This window comes from Cavia porcellus, unplaced genomic scaffold, assembly GCF_034190915.1.
Source record: "Cavia porcellus strain 051 isolate PalLab524CR breed Dunkin Hartley unplaced genomic scaffold, mCavPor4.1 scaffold_18, whole genome shotgun sequence".
Taxonomy (NCBI): Eukaryota; Metazoa; Chordata; class Mammalia; order Rodentia; family Caviidae; genus Cavia; species Cavia porcellus.
Window position 1 is genome coordinate 11,367,319 of NW_026947501.1, and position 25,851 is coordinate 11,393,169.

Genomic DNA, 25,851 nt, shown 5'->3' on the forward strand with positions numbered 1-25,851 from the left:
TTCTTAAAGCATTATAATATCGTTATATTGGAAATACATCAAATTATAAACCATATCATGTGTTCACAAAGTAATTTCATTGATTATAATGTTTACCATTCAGATTATCAGATGCTAACATTTCTCCATGCTTGTCTCAGCTCCTTTTGTTTGGTTAGGAAATGAAACATTTTGGAAATATCTGATGCCTCATTCTACCCCCATCCCTTTAGCCAGCACACACTACTTTCCTGGTAGGGATGGATTGTTCCCCCGAGATAGTTATATGTTCTTATCCAGAGACTAGATGGCTACGTCTAGTGGGCTATAATATTATTTCATGTGTTTTAAGATTTAAATAGGTGTATGAAATCTATTTTTTCACCCAGTATATTGAACTTGAGATCATTACTATTGACAAATTGTTAAAAATCTTCCCAGTAACTGAGTATAATCAAACTTTAATATCACACACTTCATATTGCTGTCTTTTTTGCAAATGAGAGGGTAATATGTGTGTATAAATCTTTCATTGCAAATTCCAAAATTCAAAGCACTCAACTTGATCATATTCCTCTGGTAGAGATATGCTGGTATAATTTAAAATAAGTATTTTCCCCAAGATTTTACTTCTGTGTCCTAAGAATTAGGCAGGTTACAGTTCTGGAAAAGTAAATAATGCCCATTCACAACATAAAAAGCTAGTTTAGAAATTTTTTTGTTTGGGATAGAAATGTGATATGAATTTGTGTGTGCATATTCATATTTTAGACATTTATAAGTAAAAAATTGCCTTATCTATATCAGTATTTATTAAAATCTCTCATATTAAATGGAACAAATAAAAGCATTACACTATTTTGGCATTCTCCAACAACTGAAGAAGCTCAGCTTTATTATAAAATATCTTAAAACATGTAATATTACCTATATGACAAATTTTTCATGAGAATCAAGACAGGACTTAAGGGGTCTAACATCATCACTGCTGTAAACCCAGAGCAGTGGTTTGGAAGAAACTGGGTGAAGAATCAATTAAAAAAGAAAAAAGAGCAATTAGAATTTACCGAGTTCCTGCCTTATCTTTAAGAAACCTGTGGAGTAGCTCTTGGTGTTATTTTGCGTTTTATTTTTCTGTATTTTCATGACGAATCATTGTACTTGTATTATGCAATGTCATAAGGAAGTTCACTTGTAAGAAGGTTGTCCTCAGACAACAGCTTCCCTTCTCTGGGTATGGAAATGGTGAGAGAGATTCTTTTCACAAGAAAGACGGAGAGGGGATGACAAGTGCTTTAGTGATGTATGACTTCATCAGATAATAACTTATTACAGCATCTACTCACATATTTCTTTGAACCTGGTTTTAAAGGTTAGGTAAGTGTTTTGGTTTATTTTGTGTTTTGTTTTGAAATTCGTTAGTACTATTTCTGTTACTGTCACTTATAGGTGATTATAAACTGTCCTTTTTAGGTACAATGCAAAGACACAACGATCTTGCTATGAAATTATCTGTTCCTTTTTGTGTCTTTTATTTTTTTAGATGTACTTGATGAAAACCTTTCTACTGGGCTTTCTTCAGAGCTTTATGACTTGATAATGCCGAAATGACAGCAGAATTCCTATTGTTTTATGTCAAGAACATTTATAGCATTTGCAGTGAGCATGGCTGAGAGCTACGGCAATGTCAGATTCTGATGTAGCGAGTAGTATATGCTGGAGGAGGATCAAGGACTCGGGCAGGCTGCTGCATTTTCTAAGGGAGGCCTCCCAAGCGACTGACGTTTTTCTTTCCTGAGACCATCTTTGCAAATTCCCTCCAACCCACCACAGTCCCAATGCCCTGCAGTTTCCTTCCTATTGCCTCATTGTTCGTTTTCTAAATCTCTTTGATAAACAGGCTAACATGGAATCAGTGTATCAATCAATAGGTTTTAAACATACAAACCTGAAATCAGGTATATTTAGCTTCTGAGAAGGATCATAATGTAAAAATACTTGGTAACTTAAGGTAATAAATAGAAACGAACAAAAAAATCCCTAAAATATGATTACCTTCACTGGCACTATATTCTTTTTCTTTCTGTATCAAAAGCCAAACAAAGCTGCAGCAGGATGCTATTACCTAGTATCGACTGGTAATTACACTTTCTACTTACTTGGCTTTAAAAAAATCAACCTTTATGACCAGGAAGCGGTCACTAACTACTAACTTCTATCTATAGATTCTATCACTACAGTTTAGGACACTGCTGCTCTTTCTTAGCAGGTTATCTAATCCTGAAGGCTACTGATTGATTGAACTTTGAACTGTCTTCCATTATAATGTCTGTTTATTCAAATAGCACAATTTTATTTTGAAAATTATATTTGGATTATCCTGTCATTGCTTATTTCCACAACTATATAAATTCATATCAAGATCTTTACACATTGTTAAACTCTCATTTTTGTACTTTCTAATTTTGTACATTTCTATTTGTGATGCATATCAGAAAGCTCAATGCGATACAAAAATTACTAACAGGATAGCAGAAATGCAGGCATCCCCATGGTTTATAAGCAAAATTGGTCTCCCACTTTTATTTATTTATTTATTTTTGGTTTCCTACATTTATAAGAGAAACTATCTGCATAGGCCAAAGTGCTTTATTTATCAGGAAAACTATTCAGGTCAGCCATGATTTTTCTGAGACACAATTATGTGGGGGGGAGGGATAACTTTTTATTGTGTATTTTAATTATCTATAATTTATTGTTAACAGTTAAACTCCTTGATTTTTACAGGTAATCCATAACATACGCCCAGAGCCCAAACCCCAGCTCTCTGAGAGTGAAATCTGTGCCTTACTTTTTCCTGTACTGTAGTGCCTAACACACAGTATATGACATGTAGTGGGTTTTCCAAAAGCTTTTGTTCAATAAATGGATGAATGAATCACAAGTTTGCTGAGAACTGGTATGTAGGATTTAAGGGAAAAAGGATCAATGTTTTATCTCACTCTAGCCAAAATGCATAAGGCGGGGTAAAAGGCAAGATCTGAGACATGCAAAAATTATGGAGATGTCAGTAAGTGCTGTTAACATGAAGGACCTGAGCACACAAGTACTGAGTCTGTGAAGGATGAAGCAGCCTGAGCAGAGGTGAAGAGCAGCGGAAGCCTCTTCAGAGGAGGTGGACTCTGAGCTGCATTTTGAAGAACATGAGTTGCATGGATTGGCAGGCAACGAGGGCTGTTTCTATGAAGGCAGGCCCCACTAGAAAACATTAATGAGACCCAGCTGCTCTGCATGGGAAGCATGGCAGGGAGCTGGAGTAAGCACAGGGAAGGGGCTGCACGGTCTCCCAGAAAAGGCTCATAAAATGCTCACTTGAGCAAAATTCAATGCCTTAAGGGTAGGATTAGAGAGTTTGGATTGAATACCATAGCGAGTAGCTCTTAACGATGCAATCACAGCCTAATGTTAACATTACAGAAGAACAAAATAATAGAATGTGCTTCCTAAAATATCACAACACATTTCATCATTCTAATATATTAAGAATAGCTAATGGCACTATTTGGTGATTCCTTCATTTTTTAAAAATGTGCCCATGGTCTCCCTCCTCGTGATTTATGCTATTGCAGGCTCCTCTCTTGCTGACTTTGGCAACCTTTGTTGCCTTAAATAATCCAGTATAATCTTTGCTCAGTTCTCACTCCTGGCCTCTATCACACTGATCCTCAGTGGATGGACCCATGTATTCCTTTCTCTCACAGCTAATGGAGGTGACGATGTCCACATGATGGTGGGATCCATTAAGTCCCTACTTAAGCCTTTCTTCTCCTCGTTTGGCTCCTTCCCTTCAGTCTGACTCATATTTCCCAAACCCCTGACTCATGCTGCTTTCTCTGTCTTATGCAACGTTTTAATCTCTGCAATGTTCTTTCCATAATTTGATAACTTACCACAACACAGTCACTTCAGTGTGTTTATGTGAGCAAAAATTATCTGCATTTTGAATGCTGTTGAGTACAATTTAGGTTTTCTAATTTATGCTTCCTTAGGCTTAGGAAATAATTCAGAATTACTTTTGCACAATCCACTGAACACTGGTGAAGGAACGCATTAAAACAGGAGGGAGAGAACTGGAGCTGTTTGATTTCTGTCATTGCCTTGAGGTCTAGGGCCATGGTATCAGTGATACTTTTTTTTAAAAAAGAAGTCATTGGATAAAGATCTTATGGTTATTTAGAGGAGGTAGGAACTACTTTAATAAGAATTAAGGGCATGCATTGTTTTGCTCCTCATTAATCTAATAATAGCAATTGACAGTTATAATCTGAGTAATCATTAAATTGGGTTGTATGAAATTTATTAAAAAGAATGTATATAGTATTTACAGGGCATCATATACAGATTTGCTAAAATTTTAAAACCAACTAGTATAAAATAGATACATGCTTAGTAATATGAAAAAACTATTATTTGATTAAGCAGTGAGATTTATAAAGTCTCTGATGTAATCCTAATAGCTCTGTGCAACAGTGCTCACATCATTTACCATTACCCGACGTGGAAGATGAATGTTAATGAAATGTAAATCCTGTGAGCTGACTTGCCTAAAATCACACAAAGCATAAACTCAAACCCAAGACTGACTTTTTTTTTGTGTAATTTAGGTCTTTAGAAAGGCATATGTCTTAAAAATTCTGGATAGGACATATTCGGTCATGGTCAAGTATATTTTAAGTTTTTTCTTAGCATTAAAGAAAAAGTTGCTAATACTGCACACCTCGATTTCTCCTGTCTTTGTTTTACTTAGAATAACATTCACAGCTCTCCAAGTTTTGTTTGCCTCCCTATTCCTTAGCCAATTATCAACAATTTTTGTCAAAGACTTCTAGTTCCCTTGCCGCTGCCTTCACAGTACTGGAATCAAATTTATCTGGGCCAAATGCCCAGTTCTAGTTAGCTTTTCACCCTCCTGAAATTATCAGCTAGAATTCACCCAAGCTAAGCAATTCTAGTAGAGAAAATAAATACTGATATTAAGTAACAGAAGAGAGCTGTCTGTTTCGATGGCCAGCATTAGATTCATAGTTTTAGATTCTTATCAGTTCTGGCAAAACATATTATTAATAATTTAGTACATTTTAAATCATAAACACAAATATCACCAAAATCAATACATATCAGCCACCTCAATATTCACTTTCTTTGTTAAATTTAGAGTGATGAATCAAATATCCTGGAAGTCTTTATCAAAACCTTGAAATATGGTGTCCACATAAGGAAAAATCAAGATACACATACTTGAGTTGTTTTTCCAGATATGATAATAGGTTTGCATTGATAATAGGCCTTTGTTCACTTAATTTTCTCTGTGGATAATAGTTTTCATTTGCAAGGTAACTATACAAGGTTAGACATACTGTTCATAAATATGGGAAGAAAACCAACTGGTGCATGTGAATGATCAATCTGTGACTCAGCTGCATTGCACACAAACCAAATGAACCAGTCAGTAACAGGCTGAAGCAGAAGAACAAGCAGAAAACCAGTGCTCCAATACTCATTCTTCACACGCTAGCCAAGGAAAGCCTGTTGCTTTCAGAACCTTAAGGAAAGAGCAGATAAATGGTTGTTTAGTGTCATTGTATATCTTCTGGCATTTGTGTAAATATGTTATGTCCAGCTTTCTCCTCTTAAACTTAATCATTTGTTAAAAATTTTTTTTTTGTTTGAGAAAATATAGCTTGGAATTTGAGATGGTGAAACCAACTATCAATCTCCAACTCTGAGGAGGAAGATTATTTTGAAAGAAGGAGCACCATCCATGTTTGCTTAGGGCTGGCCCCATAACTAGGAATTAAAGGTCCTTTGTGAGAGGGCTTAGGGTCATTCTACACAGGCTGGAGATCTGCTTCAAAGTGCATGGCCTTTAGAGGAAGTGCATTTCTCCTTAGAGTGAGAAGCCTGTGTATTGACACTTGGTTGTGTTTCCTGCTTCCCTCTACTCCCCCCCCACGCCCTACCTCTCTGGCCCCAAATCAAACCTGTGATTCGAACTGAATGAAGATTGACTAAATTTGACAGAGTCTACAGAGCTCTCTGTATGAGCACTGTGATTTGATTCTTGGCTTCCCTCCCTGAGGCCTTACGGCCAGATTAGTCAGTCTCTCTAGCCCAAAGAACACACATTCTTGGCTCACTCCTTCAGGCAAATCATCACTTGGGGTCACAAAAGCCCCCGGCTATGGCAGTGCCAATTATAACAAGCATGGCTTGGTGACCTCCTAATTATATGAAACCAATTACATTACGCTTGTTCATTCAACAATAAGCAGCTTTTGTGCCCACTAAATTGAGGCATACAACTAAATTTGGTGAGTGTAACTTGGCAATACATCTCCAACTCAATAATTGCCTAAAACTTTTTCAATAAAGTGTGTCTTTGTACTTCTTGTCTCTGGAGCATGTTAACTTTTTGTGTGTATTTTCCTGCCTATTTCATCACATTTTATGATATTTCTGCAAATGTTCTCTCCATGTTTTTCTAGATAAAGGATGGAGGCCAGTGAAATCACCAAATTTGAATTAAATTATTAGTTTTCTTTTTGATTCAAAATTCCAGTACAATAAAAAGCAATAAAAAGGATAAATAGGTGTGTAAATCTAAATGAATAATAACCATATAGAACAATAATAGTAAGGCTTTGGAGGTTTTAAAAATGTCTAGAATTGAAATACATGAGAATAATGGCATACAGATTGTCAGGATGGAAAGTGGAATTTACCTATTTTTTAAGGTCTTTGTACTATTTATAAACATTATTTTAGATTCTGATAAGCCATGGATGCTTGTTTAAGGAATCCTTAGGAATAATAAAAGAATACAGGAATAACAAAGTAATATAAAACTACAAAGCTAGTAATACAGGGGAAAATGGAGTCATACAACATATCTATCAACTTAGGAAAAAAATCAAGAAAAATGAAGCTAAAATATGGGAAAAACAAAGTCAGAAAGTAGTGAAAATAAGTAGTTTTACATCTAAACATATTGGTAATTATGTTCAACATAAATGGACTAAATGCTCTCATTTTAAAAACTCCAAATTGGCAGATTGATTAAAAAAATCACTTCGGGTATTTTATTTAAAGATAAATAATTTAAATATAACACAGAGATTAAAAGACAAAAGATGGAAACATACCACCTGATACTAACCAAAAGAAAGTTTGCTTTGCACCTGTAATGTCGAAGTGCACTTTTGAGGGAAAAATCATTAGAAAATAGAAATACAAGTATATAGTTATTTCTAGTATCTACTTAATAACAAAAAGTTTTAGTTCATCAGGCAAACATAGAATCTCTAAAGTTAAATGTATTTAGTCACTTCATATAAATAAAGCAAAAATGGACAGAATTAAAAGGAAAATAAACACACTATTAGGGTAAGATTTTAATATGTATCTCCCAGAAACTGAAACACTAAGCATACGTTTTTCGAAATGAAGAGAAAATGTGAATAACATGACTAAAAACTTTGAATTAATTGATAAAAACTTTGTACAGAATATATAAGCTTTTTTAAGTATTGCGAGGACACTGACAATTGGATACATATGGCCTTAAAGCAAGTGTAAACAAGTTTCAAAGAGTTGCAATATATAGATTATACAAATAAAATAGAAACAATAACAAGAATAGTGACAACCATGAAGCTAGAAAAAGTAACTCCTTATTTTGGAAAAGAAGGTATATACTTCAAAGTAATTAATGGTTTAAAGAAGATGAAAAAGTTGAGCTTGGAGAATATCATAAACAATGAAAGTGACATTGTTTTGGGCTCTTTGTTTCTGTTATTTATTTGTCTCTTTTGTTTCTTGTTTTTCTCGTAGTTTGTTTTGTTTTTCTCTCTAACACAGAAAGGATACATGTACATGCTTATTCATGTACAGGCTTATTCATGCACATCTCCTAAAGAGTTTACAAGAATTGATTTTATTACATGTGATGTTATGAACAGCTGCTTTGAAGAAAACGACACACCATGGTAGCCATGGCTGATTTCCTGCTGTCTAGTTATGAAGTCCACTAATGCTCTCATTCTTTGTTTTGATCAGTTTTAGTCTGTTTTGTATTATTTAGCTTCAATATGTGTGAAGGTGTGGGCAGCTGTTTGAAGAGAACAACAGACATTATGGTAGTGATGGTTGATTTTCTTATTGTCTACTTTTGAAGGACTGTAATACTTTCATTCTTGTTTTGAAAGGTTTTATACTATTTTTGTCTTTTTTGAATTCGTTGTGTGTGAAGATATAGACAACTATTTGGAAGAAAACAAGAGACATCATGGTAACCACTGTTAATTTCTTGTTGTCTTGTTTTGAAAGCCTGTGTTGATTGTCTTGTTTTGTTCTCTTTAAAATAAAAAAAAAAGAAGAGAAAAAAACTGAATGAAAGTGAGAATGTTACATATGAAACTCTGTGGGAACGCATGCCAGTGTGTACGAGGCCAGCAGCCTCCGCCTTTCTCCTGGTGTCATCCTCATCTTTGTTTCGTGTTTATCTTACAAGTGTCTCAGTCAACTGTGAGAATTGACTTCAGGGTTCTGAAGGGCTGCTTACAGAACAAGGTAAAGATCTTGACAACGTTTTCAGAAATTAGAACCAAAATAAATGGGCAGAAGTCCAAAGAAGGTAGATTTTAGTTCTATATAAGAAAAAAAGGTGGTCATTAGACACTTCAGTGTCTCAGGAACTCAGAGCTTCCTTGTGACTGACAGTTTGTAACTGGTGCAATGTGGGTCTCAGCAGGGCTCGGGGATTTGGCTGCTCATTATGTTTTAAAGTGGTGCTAAGGTGCTGCATAAAATACAGTGGAGTTAGTGGTTGCTGAATTTGGATAGTGAGTGTTGCAGGGCACAGTTAGCTTTTTTCTAAGCTTGATAATGTTGATAATTAAGAAATTGAAAAATAAATACTGTGTCCACCCTAATATAGAAAATTGGGAGGATTCAGCAAACTTGAATATTTACACTGCATTTTTTCTCATCTGATGCGTGGCACATATGCACAGCTCTGTTTAATTGTAAAGTTAACTTTAATACTTTAATAACTGATCTTCTAATATCTGAAAAGCTTTCTGGATTATAAAAGGCTGCTTAGTTTATCCCTCTTCCTTGGGCAGGAAAGCAGGTAAGGAGTCTTTTACTTATTATTGTTTGTTCTATATTAAGGAATTTTCAGAGAGAAAGACTCTTCACTCCTCATTAAATGCAAGCAGCTATCAGATTGTGCCCCAATCTTTCAAAAATTACCACTAAACCAAGAGATACTGGTTTTGGACTTGCTTCAAATTCATACTGCAAGTTATGCATAAATGATGGCACATGCTTAACTTTAATTTGCTGGTAAATGTAATTTCTGTTTGTGTTAAAACTTTCATTGTTGTGAAACAAGCATTCAGACACCTTCTAGGAAATGCCCAACAGTAATAGAGGAAAATCAGACACCTCTAGGAAATGCCCAACAGTAATGGAGGAAAATCAGACACCTCTAGGAAATGCCCAACAGTAATGCAGGAAAATCAGACACCTCTAGGAAATGCCCAACAGTAACAGAGGAAAATCAGACACCTCTAGGAAATGCCCAACAGTAACGGAGGAAAATCAGACACCTCTAGGAAATGCCCAACAGTCATGGAGGAAAATCAGACACCTCTAGGAAATGCCCAACAGTCATGGAGGAAAATCAGACACCTCGAGGAAATGCCCAACGGTAATGGAGGAAAATCAGACACCTCTAGGAAATGCCCAACGGTAATGGAGGAAAATCAGACACCTCTAGGAAATGCCCAACGGTAATGGAGGAAAATCAGACACCTCTAGGAAATGCCTAACGGTAATGGAGGAAAATCAGACACCTCTAGGAAATGCCCAACGGTAATGGAGGAAAATCAGACACCTCTAGGAAATGCCCAACGGTAATGGAGGAAAATCAGACACCTCTAGGAAATGCCCAACGGTAATGGAGGAAAATCAGACACCTCTAGGAAATGCCCAACGGTAATGGAGGAAAATCAGACACCTCTAGGAAATGCCCAACGGTAATGGAGGAAAATCAGACACCTCGAGGAAATGCCCAACGGTAATGGAGGAAAATCAGACACCTCGAGGAAATGCCCAACGGTAATGGAGGAAAATCAGACACCTCTAGGAAATGCCCAACGGTAATGGAGGAAAATCAGACACCTCTAGGAAATGCCCAACGGTAATGGAGGAAAATCAGACACCTCTAGGAAATGCCTAACGGTAATGGAGGAAAATCAGACACCTCTAGGAAATGCCCAACGGTAATGGAGGAAAATCAGACACCTCTAGGAAATGCCCAACGGTAATGGAGGAAAATCAGACACCTCTAGGAAATGCCCAACGGTAATGGAGGAAAATCAGACACCTCTAGGAAATGCCCAACGGTAATGGAGGAAAATCAGACACCTCTAGGAAATGCCTAACGGTAATGGAGGAAAATCAGACACCTCTAGGAAATGCCCAACGGTAATGGAGGAAAATCAGACACCTCTAGGAAATGCCTAACGGTAATGGAGGAAAATCAGACACCTCTAGGAAATGCCCAACGGTAATGGAGGAAAATCAGACACCTCTAGGAAATGCCCAACGGTAATGGAGGAAAATCAGACACCTCTAGGAAATGCCCAACGGTAATGGAGGAAAATCAGACACCTCTAGGAAATGCCCAACGGTAATGGAGGAAAATCAGACACCTCTAGGAAATGCCCAACGGTAATGGAGGAAAATCAGACACCTCTAGGAAATGCCCAACGGTAATGGAGGAAAATCAGACACCTCTAGGAAATGCCCAACGGTAATGGAGGAAAATCAGACACCTCTAGGAAATGCCCAACGGTAATGGAGGAAAATCAGACACCTCGAGGAAATGCCCAACGGTAATGGAGGAAAATCAGACACCTCTAGGAAATGCCCAACGGTAATGGAGGAAAATCAGACACCTCTAGGAAATGCCCAACGGTAATGGAGGAAAATCAGACACCTCTAGGAAATGCCCAACGGTAACGGAGGAAAATCAGACACCTCGAGGAAATGCCCAACGGTAACGGAGGAAAATCAGACACCTCGAGGAAATGCCCAACGGTAACGGAGGAAAATCAGACACCTCTAGGAAATGCCCAACGGTAACGGAGGAAAATCAGACACCTCTAGGAAATGCCCAACGGTAACGGAGGAAAATCAGACACCTCTAGGAAATGCCCAACGGTAACGGAGGAAAATCAGACACCTCTAGGAAATGCCCAACGGTAACGGAGGAAAATCAGACACCTCTAGGAAATGCCCAACGGTAACGGAGGAAAATCAGACACCTCTAGGAAATGCCCAACGGTAACGGAGGAAAATCAGACACCTCTAGGAAATGCCCAACGGTAACGGAGGAAAATCAGACACCTCTAGGAAATGCCCAACGGTAACGGAGGAAAATCAGACACCTCTAGGAAATGCCCAACGGTAACGGAGGAAAATCAGACACCTCTAGGAAATGCCCAACGGTAACGGAGGAAAATCAGACACCTCTAGGAAATGCCCAACGGTAACGGAGGAAAATCAGACACCTCTAGGAAATGCCCAACGGTAACGGAGGAAAATCAGACACCTCTAGGAAATGCCCAACGGTAACGGAGGAAAATCAGACACCTCTAGGAAATGCCCAACGGTAACGGAGGAAAATCAGACACCTCTAGGAAATGCCCAACGGTAACGGAGGAAAATCAGACACCTCTAGGAAATGCCCAACGGTAACGGAGGAAAATCAGACACCTCTAGGAAATGCCCAACGGTAACGGAGGAAAATCAGACACCTCTAGGAAATGCCCAACGGTAACGGAGGAAAATCAGACACCTCTAGGAAATGCCCAACGGTAACGGAGGAAAATCAGACACCTCGAGGAAATGCCCAACAGTCATGGAGGAAAATCAGACACCTCGAGGAAATGCCCAACAGTAACGGAGGAAAATCAGACACCTCGAGGAAATGCCCAACAGTCATGGAGGAAAATCAGACACCTCGAGGAAATGCCCAACAGTCATGGAGGAAAATCAGACACCTCGAGGAAATGCCCAACAGTCATGGAGGAAAATCAGACACCTCGAGGAAATGCCCAACAGTCATGGAGGAAAATCAGACACCTCGAGGAAATGCCCAACAGTCATGGAGGAAAATCAGACACCTCGAGGAAATGCCCAACAGTAACGGAGGAAAATCAGACACCTCGAGGAAATGCCCAACAGTCATGGAGGAAAATCAGACACCTCGAGGAAATGCCCAACAGTAACGGAGGAAAATCAGACACCTCGAGGAAATGCCCAACAGTCATGGAGGAAAATCAGACACCTCGAGGAAATGCCCAACAGTCATGGAGGAAAATCAGACACCTCGAGGAAATGCCCAACAGTCATGGAGGAAAATCAGACACCTCGAGGAAATGCCCAACAGTCATGGAGGAAAATCAGACACCTCGAGGAAATGCCCAACAGTCATGGAGGAAAATCAGACACCTCGAGGAAATGCCCAACAGTCATGGAGGAAAATCAGACACCTCGAGGAAATGCCCAACAGTCACGGAGGAAAATCAGACACCTCGAGGAAATGCCCAACAGTCATGGAGGAAAATCAGACACCTCGAGGAAATGCCCAACAGTCACGGAGGAAAATCAGACACCTCGAGGAAATGCCCAACAGTCATGGAGGAAAATCAGACACCTCGAGGAAATGCCCAACAGTAACGGAGGAAAATCAGACACCTCGAGGAAATGCCCAACAGTCATGGAGGAAAATCAGACACCTCGAGGAAATGCCCAACAGTCACGGAGGAAAATCAGACACCTCGAGGAAATGCCCAACAGTCATGGAGGAAAATCAGACACCTCGAGGAAATGCCCAACAGTCATGGAGGAAAATCAGACACCTCGAGGAAATGCCCAACAGTCATGGAGGAAAATCAGACACCTCGAGGAAATGCCCAACAGTCATGGAGGAAAATCAGACACCTCGAGGAAATGCCCAACAGTCATGGAGGAAAATCAGACACCTCGAGGAAATGCCCAACAGTCATGGAGGAAAATCAGACACCTCGAGGAAATGCCCAACAGTCATGGAGGAAAATCAGACACCTCGAGGAAATGCCCAACAGTCATGGAGGAAAATCAGACACCTCGAGGAAATGCCCAACAGTCATGGAGGAAAATCAGACACCTCGAGGAAATGCCCAACAGTCATGGAGGAAAATCAGACACCTCGAGGAAATGCCCAACAGTCATGGAGGAAAATCAGACACCTCGAGGAAATGCCCAACAGTCATGGAGGAAAATCAGACACCTCGAGGAAATGCCCAACAGTCATGGAGGAAAATCAGACACCTCGAGGAAATGCCCAACAGTCATGGAGGAAAATCAGACACCTCGAGGAAATGCCCAACAGTCATGGAGGAAAATCAGACACCTCGAGGAAATGCCCAACAGTCATGGAGGAAAATCAGACACCTCGAGGAAATGCCCAACAGTCATGGAGGAAAATCAGACACCTCGAGGAAATGCCCAACAGTCATGGAGGAAAATCAGACACCTCTAGGAAATGCCCAACAGTCATGGAGGAAAATCAGACACCTCTAGGAAATGCCTAACAGTAATAGAGGAAAATCAAAAATACCGTTCAATAAAACCACCATTGATTCATTTGTGTTTCAAGTCTAAAGATTAGTTCATAAAATAGTCTTTGGACTTTTCAGTGAACTTGGGGTATTTTATCTTATGCTTCCATGGAGGAGAGGGTGGTGAGAAACTTGGGGTGTATGTTCTCTAAGGTTTTAAGAATCTGGAATAATGATTACTTCGATGGATTCCTGAGTGCTGTTTTAGAAAGTGTTCATTTTCTAGCTGTAATCTCATCTCCCCTCTCTAACTTAAAATACAGCTGAATAACATGCTGTTACTTTCTCAGGGTCAGGGTCACAAATCTTTATTTCTTCTTCTGTTATTTTTCATATTTCACCAAACTTCTCCCTCCTCCTCATTTGTAGGATCAAAGGAGTCTAAAAATGGGCTCATCTTTCTGGACAGGATGAATAAAAGTTCTCTTCAGTGTTTAAATGCACTACTGTCCTTTAAAGTTACATACTTGTCAGGAATTTAGAGTAGCTTAATGTCTGTTTGGCAATGTAAACTGAAAAAGATCTCATGGGGAAACATGCCCTATACGTGGTTTCTGTGCCGGTCGAGTACAAAGGCACATGGACCTGTGCCACTTGCACAGCTGATGTGTTAAAGGTAGATGCCAAGCTAAGCCAGTCTTAAAAAGAATTTCTTGGCGTGAATAAACGCATATGAAAAAACCTCTATGTCCTGAGGTCTCCTTTATACGTTATGGTTATTGTATGTAGCACATCCATAGAGACTACATATCCAAAGGTTTCATTTTGGAAGAAAAATCGAGCAATTCATATTGCTAACTTAAAAATTAGCCTAGGATTATTTTTTCCCTAGAAATGTAATAATTTGTTTATGGAAATCTTTAACGAGAAGTCTTTGGCTTCAGGCACACATGTGGTTAATGTGAATGACTGTGAAGCTGCCAGATAGGCGTAAGGAAGGCCCTGTCACTGACCTTCAATTATAGACTTCTTTTCTGTGGTTTTCAGAAGTAGAGGAATCAGGCTAACCTCTCACTTCTAGTATTGTTAAGTTCTAAATTATTTTATTTGAGATTGTACTTTTCTGCAGTTACTTAAACTAGCTTCTCCCCCCCAGTATTGCTTCAACAAGAATAAATGTTTATGTATAATTTATTACACCAAGAGTTAAGCATTTAAGAGAGAGTTTGATCTTTTTAAAAATATTGAGAACTATAGAATAAATTATTCTATGTGGTTCATGACAGAAGTATGATTGACTCAAAGCTGTTATACACATTTAATGCAATCCCGGTCCAAATACCATTAGCATAACCTCACAAATATAGAGAAAACATTCCTAAAATTCATTTGGAACCATAAGAGACCTAGAGTAGCAAAGGCAATCCTGGGCAACAAATGTAAGGCTGAGGAGGAGCATCAGAATTCTGGACTTAAAATTATATTACAAAGCTATTGTGATAAAATCAGCACTGGTATTGGCAAAAAGCAGACCTGAGGACCAGTGGAACACATTAGAAGACGCAGACACAACTCCAAACACAGTCAGCCACCATATCTTTGACAAAGAGGCCAAATATGTCCACTGGAAGAAAGCCTCTTCAATAAATGGTGCTGGAAAAACTGGCTTTCTGCATGCTGAAGAATGAAACTAGACCCATGTCTATCACCACGCACTAAACTAAAGTCAAACTGGATTAAAGATCTAAATTTTAAAACAGAAGCACTGAATCTGCAGGAAGAGACAGTATATAAAAATCTACCAGACACAGGATTAGGCAGAGAGTTCATGAACAAAACTCACCCCTCACAGGAAGTACTTCACTGAATCAACAACAGGGAACTCATCTTATTAAAAGGCTTTTGTACATCAAAAGAAGTAAGTGCCAAAGTGAAAAGACAACCCAGAGAGTGGAAAGAAGTTTTAGCCAGCTGTCTCTCAGACAAAGGTCTATTCAGAACATATAAAGAATTGAAAACACTCATCTCCCCCCAATTCAAAGACAATCCAAAAATGAGCATCTGAGATGAATACACACTTCCCAGAAGAAGAAATACAAATGTCAAGTACATATATATGAAAAAAATGTTCATCATCACTGGTCATTTGAGAAATGCAAATAAAAACAACACTGTGATTTCATCTCACTCCAGAAAGAATGGCCAGGATTAAGAAAACTACCAACAACAAATGCTGGAGAGGCTGTGGGGGAAAAGCAACACTTCTGCACTGTTGATGGAAGTGTACGCTGGTGCAAGCACTGTGGAAATCAGTGTGGAGATTTCTCAGAAAACTAGGATTCGAGGTCCCATTTGACCCAGCTATTCCTCTTTTGGGTATTTTCCCAGAATAATTGAAAACATCATACTACAGAGATATATGTGCACCCATGATTACAGCAGTGCAATTTGTAATAGCTAAGTCTTGGAAACAACCTAAATGCCTATTAACTAAGGAATGGATAAAAAGGATGTGGCATTTTTATATAATGGGCTACTACTCACCTATAAAGAATGATGAACTCAAGGAGGCTTTTATCGGTAAATAGATGCAACTAGAGACCATACTCACAAGTGAAACAAATCAAACTTGCATGTGGAAGTATCAGATTGCCTCCCTGGTGTAAGACACTAAAAGATTAAGTAAGATACAAAATCTGCAATAGATATTGAGAAAGGGACAAAAACTTCTTATAAGAAAAGAACAACTGGGATGGGGAAAAGGAAAAAAGAAGACAGGGAAAAGAAGAAAGATGTGATAGAGAAAACTTATACTATTAATTTCTTTTTTAGTTCATTGAAAAGATCCATTTGTGCTTACATTGAATGATTAATTTTGCATGCCTATATCTTGCAATCTGGGCAACTACGTTGAAGACAACAATATGCAATATAATAACCATTATTATTTTTTATTATCCTGTCTTGAAACTGTATCATTTTTTTTTACTTTTCTCTCTTTAAATAAAGTAATAATAAAAAAGAAATATAATTGAGATAGAAGTGTGTGTAAGATCATGGATTTAGAGTCACACAGATCTCTGGTCAAATCCATGCAACATTTATAGTTTAGTTATATGTGCTAGGAATGTTATTTAACTGTTACAAGTCTCATTTATATCTATCAAGTAGGGCTGATATCTATTTCAGAATGTGATTGTAAGGACTAACCAAAATAATATGTCCCCCAAATAGTACCTAATCCACAGTAAGTAGTCAGTAAGTTGCACTTACATGAAAAGGTTATAAGTCGCTGATGGATAAGGATGATGTTCTATTACATACAGATAGAAAGAAACATGAAAGCTACAAAAGTTATGATTTCTAATATAATTTTCACAAGGATTTGCATATAATTAAACATCTTATCTTCATTTCTTGGCTTAGTGTCATGTGTTGAATATGGTCTATTGTGACTGAAATCTAATCAGAAAGAAACCATAATATTATGTAACCTCCACCCTCCCTTTTTTTACATATTCTAGATGAATGGATGTGGAACAGGCCTTTCTTTCTTAAAATTATTTCTCATTAGGTAAATTGAAAACATTTAAGTAAAAGTGACCTGGCAAAACAAAACAAATCTAGCATCTTTTGCATTTCTTAATGGTTTGTGATGGGAAAGGGCTGTTTGTGGTTATAGGACCCCTTCATGGCAATGGAGTTAATGATCATAAAGACTGGTAGTTAACAAGGGGGTTAAAAAGAGTTAACATGTGTTGTATTCATGTACCAACTCCCCAAGATGAATGTAATCATTATGTACTGTAATCATGCTAATAAAAATTTTAAAAATTAAACAATAAAGGTTACTTCACAAACATAGCATGAACTAGAACTTGTATTAGGACTTACATATAACTGCAAGAAATAACTGTGTAAACAAGTTATAGCTATGAAAAATATATGAAAAATACAAATTTCAATAGCAATTTTTATTTATTATGTTGTATGTCAAGGACAGTGAAATCACCATCTGTCAAGCTATTAACAAAAGGATCACACAGACCTAGAGAAAATACAGGAAATATTTTAAAGTGTTACTGAAATAATTGCATTTTAAGGCAGGACAAGAGGACCTAGCCATTTTTTCTAAGGACAAGCCTTAGAGTTAGACTCTAACTTGAGTGGAGTAGATTCATTGGATGCCTACTTTCTCAAATGAGCACATGACTTGTACTTAGTGAAACATCCATTCAGTCATGTAACAGCAGAGTTTGGTTGGGGTCCAGCTTTTGCTTTTTAATAAAGTAAAACTATGGCATATGAAAAAGTAAATATGCCATATTGCAAAGTTAATTTTGGTTTTTTTGAAAATCAAATGACTCCTTCCAAATGATTTCATCATAGCTCTGGGTAAATTATACACACATATGTGGTTCTTATTCCCACATTAAAAGTGTAACAGAAAAATGAAATAACCAGAGGTCTGAGGAAAAGCACTCGACTTATGGTAGTCAGTGGGGAGCTAGACTGACTTTTTCAGGTCTTTTCTATCCTCTGAATTTCTGACTTATTTTTTCTTCTTAACATTCTTTTTTGCGTCAGAGCACTCTTCTGAGAAGGCTCTGACTGCTGCTAGTGGTGTGAGAGATGCTTCTTCCTGATCTGCAGGCTCTGGGTACTGTTTCTTGGGCAATATTATGGGTGTTTCTTCTCAGGCCCAAGGCCATGCACCGTGAGGGCAACCCTCCAAAGCTTGACCGGGACGACCCTGCAGTCTTTGCCTTTTAAGAGAGGCTGGGTTGCTGTCAGTCTGTTACAGCTCTAAGACCCGCCTGCGCATAAGCTGTTAGTAAAATGCATATGATGGTTCTGTGTGACTGGCCTAAACATTACCTTTAAAATTACTGGTCAGTCTATATACAAAATGGTTTTTATCCCTGGGCTCCAATTCACTAGTGCATCTTACAGGACCTTCTACCTCAGCCAGGCTATCTACTCTCGTCCTTAGGACCCCCTTTCCATTTATCCTGCCTTTGCCCATGAACTGTCCCCAAATCTCTCTACCTTCCGGATTCCAGTCAAAGTTTGTGCTCATGTCCACTTCCATTGAGCATCTTTTCTGAGGTTCCTTCAGCCAACATGTGGTCATTACTTGTCCAACTTGTCTTTGGTACAGGTTTACCCACATATTAGCTTTGATAAGAAGGAGAAGTAACAGTCAACTTTCTCTTTCTGCAAACTCAAATGACTTGGTTAAGCTCTTAATAGCTGTCCTGCATCTTGTCTTTAATGGAAACTGCTGTAAGGACTAAGGAATGTGACAGTTTCTCTGGTTCAGGGTTCTAGACTAATTTTGCCCTGACGAATGAATTTTGCATTCGTCATGAGGACACCACCAGCTGAATAACCCTGATTATCTATCAATGGCCTGGGTAACTAATTTTATAGTCTCAAGACTAGTACAGTGTGGTAATTAAGGTCTTTATTAGATTGGATGTACAAATTCTAGAATTGTTATAAAGAGGCAAAACTCTTAAATAATATTTGATCCTTTCATAGTACTTTACAATTAAATTGTCATTAAAGCAGCAATAATGAATTTTTATTAGATTAGACAATAGTCTGCCAAGTAAGATGAACATGTAGAATTTTTTTTTTTTTAGGTTCTCCAAAGCCTGAATTTCAATTTTACTTTCAATTCAAACAAATTTCAACTAAACAGGACAGACAAACTTCAAATAGTAAAATCCTTTGAGACTTACGGTTATAGTGCATGTGGAGGAAATATAGAAGTAGCCTGAAACAATACAGTAGATGCTGAGTGGACTTTAGAAATTTATTTGACATCGTTAGTTTTTCTTTGAGCTAAGATATCTTCTCCACTGCATAAAATATTATCTCAGAACTGTGCTATTTTTAGGATAAAACCAATGCATAATTGGCCTTTGTAGCATTATTATAAAAGAAAATAAAATCAGTCCTAATGTCACAGTAACATTATGCACCCTGGTTGCTATAATTTAGAAATAAATTTTAAAAGTAAATGATGTATTTTGTGCATTTCACTCTTTTGTGTGAAAAGAGGGTACTTCACTTGGATTTGCACAAGTTTCAATTTGACACAGAGCATCTTCATCTAAAGGAAATTTAATTATGTCCCATTTCATCATCTGCAGGATGCAACCCAAACTTTTTTTAACATGCAAGGTCCTTCATGATTGGACTGTGTCTACCTTCATACACTGTACACTGACATCATACAAAACAACATCTTATTTCCTTTTTTCTTTTATTTACTACCTGCAAACTACGTTTTCCTTCCCACTTCCTGCCCCAGTTCCTTAAACTTTAATTCCCTTAGCTTCCTAGAACTGAAGCTTAGTGTCACCTTCTCTAGGAAGTCCCTGAAATGGTATTTACTATGAAACAATACTTATTACCTGCTTTCTCATAGATAGTCAGCTATTTGAAAGTAAGCTCCAAGAGTTTTACCTTTGTGTTCTCAGTAGCTATTTGCTACATGCACAGTAGTTAGCTCAGGTTTGTTGAATAGCCTCACACTTTATTAATTATGCTTAAGAATCTAGCAGCAGGATATCTAGTTCGTGGTTTTGTGATGTAACAAAGCAACATTACCCCCATCTTATTCCCCAATCCAATGGAAAATAAAAAGGTAGACCCAGATAACAAATATGTTGCTCCAGCGAACTCTCCCCGCACTGAGAAGAAAAAGGACCAGGAGGCCCACTGTGATGGACTGTTTTAGAGAGAAAACTTAAGTCAACCAGCAGACAAACCATGTGTTTTGACCTTTGAAAACTAGCTGTGGGTAATTCTAATGAAAAAGCCAGAGTTAAGACTAAGTGAAATGAGATATAAATTCAGCTGAAATTCCTTTGGATTATTTCATAAACTATACATTCTTATGTTAAATTTTTACTTATGAGCTTGGCTGTCCAGCTTTACCTGTACTTTCAAACCACTTTTCCTCTTTCTGCACTAGTTTAAAATTCTTATTTTAAATGAAAATAATTTCTAAGTGGAAGATGATTTTCTCTAGATGTATCAAGACAACTTATTGCTATCTTCTATCTTTAACAAGATTACCCCTTATTCATTATTTGCAGAATGCATAGTAGGAGGCTGTGGGGGAAAACTGGGAATGTGTAATTGCCTGTCATTAAAATTTCTGATAATTATAAGAATCTAATAATCAGGTCTGACTCTTCTTCGGATGAGTTCATTGCACTTGGAAGGGTCATAGTCTTCATGTTAAAATAAGAGTAATTACTGTTAACAGTCTATATTTAGACATACAGTGGTATCTTGGTTAACAAATGCTTCTCTTTGTGAACTAAATTGCTCACAAACAGAGCATTTGGCAAAATTTTGTTTTTGTTTGGGAACTCTGCATCTGATGGTGAACACAACTGTGGTCATCTTTTCCACACAAACAAAAATGTGGCCATGTATTCCAGAATTAATGAATATTCTTAGTTTAATGAATATAGGTTTGAGGCAGAAAGGCTGATTGTTCAGAAGATCTTTTAAGGGCTTACTTAGCTCTTAATTGGTTATTTCATGGGTTATTCAAATTGAAACTACACCATCTTACTAATTTGTAATTGGTGCTCACCTTTCCAGTATGTATAAATAAACATATTGTTAAAGAATATTATAAACTATTTTCCTTACTTGCAGTTGAACTTGCTTAGAATCATTGTTTACTCAGGAGAAATACTTGCATATAAAAATAATAAACTTGTCTGTCAGAAATAGTTTTAAATTAATTATTATGATAGTCTAACGATATGATAGTCCTAACGATAGTCTCTGGTCCACTTTAGGCCTCTTATGTGTATTGCTACTATGAATAAGTACCTGAAATGAACGTCATTCTTTCTTAAGAAAGTCACTCACTTTTCAAAGTCAGGCTGACTTATAGCTTCTCCTTACCTGGTCCCCAGTTCTATTAGGATTACTGACATTTAACCACGTGTGTACGTAATTATTTTGTCCGTCCTACGATTTCAAAGTACTAAATGTAAGTGGTCTAACCAAGAATGAGGGTCCTACCTAAACTGTCTTCTAATAATATTGCCATCTTGTTTTCTGCCGCCCATAGTGGCCTCCCAAACGACGACACAGTACTCTTATGTAGGGTGTCTGCCTACCGAGGTCTGCCCTGCTCTTCTCTGGCTTACCCACACCCAGGTAATCCTTCATGACTGTCTCATCTCTCTGAAAAGTCCTAACTGCCTAACTGTTACAGCAGGCAATCCTTCCTCTGACTCCTTCAGAGTTGTTAGGTAACCACCACCTGCCACTCACTGTGTTAAAATGGAAGTTCTCATTTAGAGTTTTTGAATTGTTGAGCTGAATCATTTGTATCATTTAATTAAAAAATACTGAGTTTACCTTTTCAGATAGTCTGGAAAGTTCCTTCAAGAGAGACCATGTGTCTAAGTGTTTAGTACAGCATAAACACATAGTCACTGAATGCATCAATGCATCCATCTATGAATAGAGGACTACAGGTTGAATAAGTGAGTGCATAAATGTTACAGGTTCAGGGAATTTGTGGAGGAATATGTTGCCATGCTAGCAGAGATCTGATCTTATTCTCTGGGATGAGACTCTTCCAGTGCACTCACAGACGGCCTCTCTGGAAGGCAACGCAAAATAGAGGAAAGACACAAGGTAGAACAAACCTTACGTCGAGACCGTGCCTGGTTCGGGGGGACATCATGCTAAGTTTTATAATTTTTTTTCCTTCTGAACCTTTGAAAATACCAACTCTGATTTCAGCTTTCTGTTGTTCTTTTTTCCTTTTTTCAAAAGAAACCTACACGGCCACGTCTTCAAATTTGTTCCAGATGGATTTAGTCATAGAATGATTGATTATCCACTCAGTTGTGTGCTATGTGGTTAAGCTCAAAAACCTACACCAAACTGCTTTTGAGCCATGTTTCATGGTAAGCAGCAGAAAAGATAATCCTTAAACTGTCATTTTAGAGTTAGTGATGAGGAAAGAGGAATTTATTGGGGCTACTTATGTCAAGAGAGTTATTAGCAAATGGATGGAGGAAATATGAGTGAAATATCTTTTCGCTGCTATGGGCTCCCAATAAAAGGAAACAGATCCGCCTGAGCTCTGCCAAGGCTGTCCAGCTCTCACATCCACTTCATGGACCAGGGTGTTTCTAGGATGGACCAGGATATTTCGAGCCTGAGGTAAGAGTCTGGTCTCTACCTGGCTGTGAGGCATCCTTACCCACAACCCACTCAACAGATCCACAGAGATTCTTATAATTGGCATCAGTGACACCTGGACAAATCTGGAAAATAATCTGGGAGAGAGCAAACTGAGGGGAAAATGCACAGCACTTCATACAGTGTTATATTACGTACTTTAGAAGCAGTTTAAGAATATTTGACCTATTTCCATCTGCTTTATCACAAAAATCTTCCTTTGGTTCTCAATGGCTGCATTAGCCTCTCTAGGTTTTCCCTGGTTAATTAATAACCTGGCTACCACACTATTATTTTCCTGGGAGAGACTGTGTGGCTGGTGGTCTTCCCTTTATGATAAAACTGACGTTTCTTAAAACCTGCTATATATTGTTCAGTTTCTTGGTTTCTACCTTTCTGAATTTTATGGAGTTTTGGGTCATATATATTTTATCTTTCTTTTAGAGTGCTACTTAGCTTCTTGTACTCTTCTGTGGAAAAATAAGCTGCTATTCTGCCTCTTATGAGGATACCTACTCCTCAGGATCCTGAAAAAGTTCAACGATTTTTGTGGCTTTTGAATTTTTAACTTTTACATTATAGCCTTGGGTTATGTTCAGCACAGGCCTTCTTGTAAACTTTTGAAGCAAAAAATAAGATGTAAACATATTTACACATAAGGATAATGATTCTACAATTAGGATGATAAGGATGATGATTCTATGATAAGGGTGATTCTATGATTCTATGATTAGGACTTTTAATAGGCTTTGGAGAAAAAATTTTGATCAAAACATAAAGATTTCTATAGATGAAGAATATTTGTCCATGATTCTCTAAGAAGCAAGTATCACAAAGCCTAAAGCAAATATAGTTACCAAAAAATATGAGTATTTATGTAATTTCTTTTATGTAAGTGAGTAAATGTTAATTTGTAATACTAAAAGCAAGTTTTGTACTTTCCCTTAAAGTTTGTGTTTCATGGTTTCATGGATTTGATAAAAGAAGACTTCCATAAAATAAAACATATTAAACTTAGAGGAGACAATTACTCAGTGGACTTTGGAGGAGATTCACAGCATTTTAGAAGTTCCAGGTCAGTGAAGAGGAAAAAAGGTACACTTATGCAAAAGCATCAGTTAGAAGCAACCAGTTTCCTCTTTTGGACAGGACTTTGCCTATACTGCTAACCAGAACCACCACACTGATACCTGAATCTATCACCCATTCTCTGGCACTGCTGGGGAGGGAGACATACCTTTTGCATACTTTGATTTTGGTAAAATTCAAAATTTAACTATAAAGATTTGGCTGGAGTCAACAATGGGGAATTTTAACCATAGATTGTGATGGGCACCTTCTGATGTGGCTCCCAATGACACTAGCCTCTTGACATTCATGTTCTTGAAGGTGGTACACCTAGTGATTTCTTTCTATTGAATAGGCCTATGATACATGCGATGGGTTGTCATTGTTGAATAGGTTGTAAAACTAGCATTCTCTCCCTTACTCCCTCTTTACTCTGATGAGAGTAGCTGCCATTGTGGGAGAGGCTTTGTGAAGAAGGGTGTGTGCAAGGAATTACAGGTAAAAGAAAGAACTCATGAGGATCCGAAGCAAGAATTACAGGTGAGTGAGCTATGAAGTGGGTCCTTCCCAATTAGATCCAGCTAAGTCACATCTTGATTCCTGACCCATAGAAAATGAGATAATATGTTTCCTGTCTTAAGCTGCCAAATTTTAGGATAATTTGTTATGTAGCAACAGATAGCTATCCCAAAGTCTTTCTTTGCAGTCTTTCTTATAGTTCATATGTCATGAATAATAATGCAAAAACCCAGGCAAGACATATTGTTTTCATTTGGAGGTTGGTTTGAGTCTAAGGCTGAAAAAAATATTGCAAAATGTGAATGAACAAACTTGTAGACTTTAAATAAATTGTTGTTTGCTAAAAGGCACTCTTGTCTCTCCTAAAGTTGAAAAACCTTAACTAAAAATCAAGAAAATAATAAAAGGATAATCAAATTTACTGCTGGCACCTTTAGATTTTAAAGGAGCTTGTATTAATGTATGCAAAAAAGTATAGTTTCTTTACATTAAAATTAAAATAAACTCTGTTCTGAGCTGGGACTGAAGTGGAGCTCTAGGCTATGGCATGGACCATAGTAATTACCAAGTCAGTGCTTGGGGAAAAGTCTGCAGTCTGCAGTGTTGTTCAGTCATTTGGTCCAGACTTTTAGCAAACAACTAGTACTAGGTGTGAAATATTTTGTCAATAAAGCTTCAGGTCATGAGAACTGTCTAGCTTTTGGTTTCTGAGTCATTAATACTTTTATCATCACGTACATTCTTCTAAGGGCAGATTTCAACTTGTCTGGGTATGTTTTCCTGATAGAAATGCCATCCAAAAGGCAAGGATGAACTGCTGTCAATAGAAGCAAGTTTAAGTGCCAGGCATGTATCAATCAAGAATCACATCATTACATACTTCCACAAACCTAAATGAAGTGTATTCTCCCTCTCTCCCCCCTCACCTTTTAAAAATTATTGAGTAAGAGCTGGAAAGGCTAAGTCAGTTTGACAGCCTGGAAAACTAAAGCCCAGAGGGATTAACTGATTTAATCTAGTCAACAAATCACTTAGGGAAGACCCAAATGGAAACCCTCATCTCTTGCTTAGTTTTATAGTCTTCTACCACTCTTGGCCACTTTCTGGAATCCTCCTCAGCATTCAAGCATTCAAGCATAAAAACACCCCACTACAGGAAATAGTCTACTAATTAGTAAGAAAGGAAAATATCTATGTGCTACACTGTGTAGCTGTTATAACTTATATTAGAGAAAACAAGTTTTAACCAAAGGTGAAATCGATTTTGGAAAAATCACTACACACAAGCTTATTCCTCCCATATTATACCTCATTTTGCTGCTGTAGAAAATGGAGCCTAAAGGATCATTAGACATACTAGCTTCTGGGTGGGACT

General features: G+C 37.7%; 1 protein-coding gene across 2 annotated transcripts in view; it reads right to left on the reverse strand.

The window, feature by feature from the left end:
• Positions 1–25,851, reverse strand: part of Efemp1 (EGF containing fibulin extracellular matrix protein 1) — a 68,957-nt gene that overhangs the window by 20,845 nt on the left and 22,261 nt on the right. The window lies entirely within an intron of this gene.